Source organism: Nycticebus coucang, chromosome 3 (assembly GCF_027406575.1).
Source record: "Nycticebus coucang isolate mNycCou1 chromosome 3, mNycCou1.pri, whole genome shotgun sequence".
Taxonomy (NCBI): domain Eukaryota; kingdom Metazoa; phylum Chordata; class Mammalia; order Primates; family Lorisidae; genus Nycticebus; species Nycticebus coucang.
Genome location: NC_069782.1, coordinates 43822464 through 43827219, shown reverse-complemented (window position 1 = coordinate 43827219; position 4756 = coordinate 43822464). Strand labels below are relative to the sequence as shown.

Below are 4756 nucleotides of genomic sequence, written 5' to 3'. Positions count from 1 at the left end.
ACTTCTTGTGTGGACTGTGAGCTGGAGTCCGGTAACTTAGCTAAGGAGAGAATCTAGAATTTAAAATAATACTATTTTAAAATAACTTTTAAAATAATGATCAATGTGAAAGTGGGGATCTAAAGTGGGTGGTGCCTGTGGCTTAAGGAGTAGGATACCGGCAGGTTCAAACCCAGCCCCGGCCAAAAACTGCAAAACAAAAAACAAAATTAGAATTTTAAAGTGTCTACTCAGATAGGGATCTTATTCTCTCAAAGACCCTATGCCTACTAAGTTCTTTTTGTACTTTGCAAATTTTTTTTTTTTTTTTGTAGAGATAGAGTCTCACTGTACCGCCCTCGGTAGAGTGCCATGACGTCACATGGCTCACAGCAACCTCTAACTCTTGGGCTTACACGATTCTCTTGCCTCAGCCTCCCAAGCAGCTGGGACTACAGGCGCCCGCCACAACACCCAGCTATTTTTTTGTTGCAGTTTGGCCGGGGCTGGGTTTGAACCTGCCACCCTTGGTATGTGGAGCCGGTACCCTACTCACTGAGCCACAGGCGACGCCCCACTTTGCAAATTTTTATTAGGTTATTAAGTATGAAATGTACTTAATACTTAAGGATTAAATTAGTTGATATCTCTGATGTTTCACTCTGTCGCTTCTTTTTTTTTATTATTTTTAAGGTGCATCCTTGTTTTTTCAAATGCACTCTGAAATCTTTAAGAGGCAATTTTTGTGAAACCATAACTAAAAATTCGTGTGATTTTTCAGTGTGAGTTCTGTTGTGGAAACAGTGCAGTGCCGACGGCCTGAAAAATCAACAAGTATTTGGGAAAGGATGTGGCCAAGGAGTGCACGGTATATTGACAGCGTGAGAATTTCTATTCTGGTGATTTTAATCTTGAAAATGAGCCACGTGGGCAGCCTGAGACCAAGGTGGAGAGGGATGAGCTGCAGGCTGTAACGGAAGTGATTCCATCTCAACCTACACGGGAATTAGTAGCAAAGTTCGACATCGCTATTTCAACAATAGTGGACACTTGAAACAAATCAGCAAGGTGCAGAAGTGGGTAGATGGGCACTCCACTAAGTAAATAAGTATCACAAGAGAGGTCATCTTGAAACTTGCCTTCTTGCCTTCATAAATGCAAATCAGGTCCGCACTGTGTTATTTGTATTGTTATGTGTGATGAAAAACGGATTCTTTGTGACAATCGCAAATGTTTGGCACGATGGTTGGATAAGGGTGAAGTGCCAAAACACAGTCCAAAACTGAATATTCAAACAAGCCCATGGTGTCTGTTTGGTCCAGTGCTGGTGTATGTCACCCATTACAGCTTCATGAAAGCTGGTCAATTGATTGCAGTGGATGTCTGCTGAAATTAATTTGAAATGATGTGGATGCTTGTGATTAAGCTGCAAAGACTGGTCAATAGAGACAGGCCAATCCTCTTGCAAGACAATGCTTGACTGTGTGTGGTACAAACAGTGTTGCGCAAACTGCAGAAGCTGGACTCGGAAACTCTCTGTCCTCCTCTGTATTCACCAGACTTTGCACCGCCTAACCACCACTTTGTCCAACTTTGGACCACCTCTCGAAAGGAAAAATATTCTCAATTCTTAACAAGCTGTGGAAAACACCTCATGATTTCATTGCCTCGTGTTCTCTAGGCTTTGCCGCTGGCATGCACAAACTATCGTTAAGATGGCAGATCTCTGTCGAGAGTTTAGGCACACACTTTGCTTAATTGTACTGCTTCAGGTCTGAGATATAATAAAGTAAACTTGATTCAAAATCAGACCTAAAAAATTGTGACACGTAAGAAAGAAGGAAAGCGACACCTAATTAATTTCCTTCACTTTTTTTTTTTTTTGTAGAGACAGAGTCTCACTGTACCGCCCTCGGTAGAGTGCCATGACGTCACATGGCTCACAGCAACCTCCAGCTCTTGGGCTTACGTGATTTTCTTGCCTCAGCCTCCCAAGCAGCTGGGACTACAGGTGCCCACCACAACGCCCGGCTATGTTTTTTGTTGCAGTTTGGCCGGGGCTGGGTTTGAACCCGCCACCCTCGGTATATGGGGCCGGCGGCCTACTCACTGAGTCACAGGCGCTGCCCTTCCTTCACTTTCTTAAACACGACAATTATTGTTTTTGTTTTCAGTGTCACGCCTTCTCCTCATACATGGAACGCTCTAACCTGACTTTCACATGACCAGATACAACTCATTCTTCATGTCACACTTCATATAAGACTTTCTTAGAAAATCCTTCCTTGTGAACTCTAGTTTCCTTTTTTCCTTAGACAACGAAGTATATCATCGTGTTTAATTTTTTCTTTGAATACTTTTGACTTAGTTTATCTTTATTTGTCCACGTATGTACACGTATTTTCTGTCTTCCTCCACATGGGGTTCTCACTACCTCCAGGGGATTGAAATTCTTCAGCATTAGGCACCATTAGTTTAGCACACCATTGACCACCTAAAAATCAATGTTATCAATAAATTTTTGTTGAATGGATAAATAAATGAATGAATCGTCTGGTCTATTTAGAGGAATTGGTAGGTACGTATTCTAAACCTTGACCAACGGAGGGTGGCATTAAACCAATCTTGGATGTGTTCTTGTAGAAAACACCTTGTCCCAAAGGACACTGTACATAGGGGAGAAGGGAAACTTTACCTAAATGTACCTTTACAAAATTTTACAGATATTTACAAAATATTCTCTACATGTCAGCCACCTCTCTAAAAAAGAGGATAAATAAATGTATATAGTTTGTTTTGTTTTCAAATTAGAACAATAAAACAAATGTAAAAAGTTAAATATATTTCTATGGTTCTCATTTTTGTGATTTTCCATTTTTCTTTGTCAGAGCCTTCTTTTGATTTGATATGAATAGTTTCTAGCTTACATAGAGGACTGGTGAGTTGATGGATACAGCAAAGAGTATTTTGGTTGGAGACAGAAAAAGCTAAAACCAGGGCTACTTTATCAGCATGATGTCACATAACCAGTGAGCAGAGGTTTCATCATCGTGGTCAACTTTCCTTGGTTCATCAGAGCACTGCTATTCACCTGTGCCCTTGGTGGGAATATTTTCATATAAAAAAGCCATGACAGAATGGGTAAAATAAATAACAACAACAAAAACCTTGTACTGATTGTTCTAAAATTGTGTTCTGGTATTCCAGCTCTTGAAACAATCATATAAAAAATCTAATACCTGTGCTCGCTTCAGCAGCACATATACTAAAATTGGAACGATACAGAGAAGATTAGCATGGCCCCTGCGCAAGGATGACACGCAAATTCGTGAAGAGTTCCATATTTTTTGTTGTAATTTAAAAAAAAAAAAAATCTAATACCTTCATCAAGCTTTGACGTCTATATATATACCTTCAAGCCCCTCTACCCCTGACACTAATGCCTTATGTATATGTGAAAAAAACAAAACATAGATTTGAGAAAAAAAATGGAATGGCCTGCCATCTCCAGCTATTTCTTAAGTTATTTGAATTTTATTTAAGCATTTATTTCAAGAGCCCAAATACCCACACTGACCCTAATTGGGTCAATTCACAGTCACCGTCCGTCTCCTGCTGCTCTTCACACTGAACTGAGAAATTGAAGACGATCGGCATGGTCCTGCAGCTACAGTAAAAAGCACTGGAAGCTTAACCAGTAAGATACCTCTTCACATCCAGAGCGCAAAAACATATGAATTTTCTGCTAACATGCATCATATTTTGATAATACAAAGTAGTAATTTTAAAACGACATTTTCTGATACCTGATCTGATGGTTTTAGTGCTTTTTTGTGTGTCACTTCTGATTAAAGGACATTGGATAACAGTATTTGTAGTAATTTTTCACAAATTCTGTCAAAATTCTGAGCTATCCTGATGTATGATGATGTGACTCTATACCTCTCAGCAAAATATCATCACATGTATTTACGAGATGGATTGGTAGCAAGAATATGTTGGAAGGAACAGAAGGAAATTTTCATATTAGAATGTCAGAGGAGTTTTGAATTTGATTTTCAGCTCAAGGAACACTAAAATTTGTATTCTTGAAATAAGCAATAAAGGAAATGTATGGAGGTTTAAATGTTTCAAAATCTATAAAATATAAAAAAAAATGATTTTGACCACTGCAACTCTAGAAAAGTAGTGATAGGATTATAGGGGCTTATAATTGGGCATTATGTGTAATTTCACCATTTACTAACTTTCTGGAATAAAAAAGGGGAGTATGAAAGCAGGGGTTTCAAGAGAAGGAATTTACTTCATAGAAATTTAATTCATAGAAAATCTTAATTGCAAAACGTATGCTATATCCAAGTTTACTAAGAGCTAACATCAGCTTTTAGCTATCCATATTCAATGTCTATAATAATCTTTTAAATTAATTGAAAGTGTCATTCCTCAGAAGAATTTTCTGGGAAATGCGATGGATGAGAGAGCTAGAAATCAACATGCTAACATTAACTCAGGTCTTCTCTCTCTTTCCTTAGATTTTCTGTCTTATTTTCTCTTTTTCTCAACTTTTGTAGGGTTTCCCTCAGTTTATGACTCTTATTTTATTTGAACTTTCTGTTTACTTATAGAAACAAAATTATGAGAAGAAGCCTTGCTCTGCACATGAGGAATTCCTGATGTAGTTACTCAAGTTTTAGAATGTCAACTTGTTCTCAGCTCTAACACTTCATTTGGTTCACTGAAGGATTTGTATGTCACAAGGCCCCCTGATTAGCTCAGA

At 38.4% G+C, this 4756-nt stretch overlaps 1 non-coding gene across 1 annotated transcript; it reads left to right on the top strand.

The window, feature by feature from the left end:
- Positions 1-3220: 3220 nt before the first annotated feature.
- On the top strand, positions 3221-3327 carry LOC128582661 (U6 spliceosomal RNA). Its single transcript, XR_008379108.1, has one exon. It is a non-coding gene; the product is annotated as a U6 spliceosomal RNA (small nuclear RNA).
- Positions 3328-4756: the final 1429 nt, after the last annotated feature.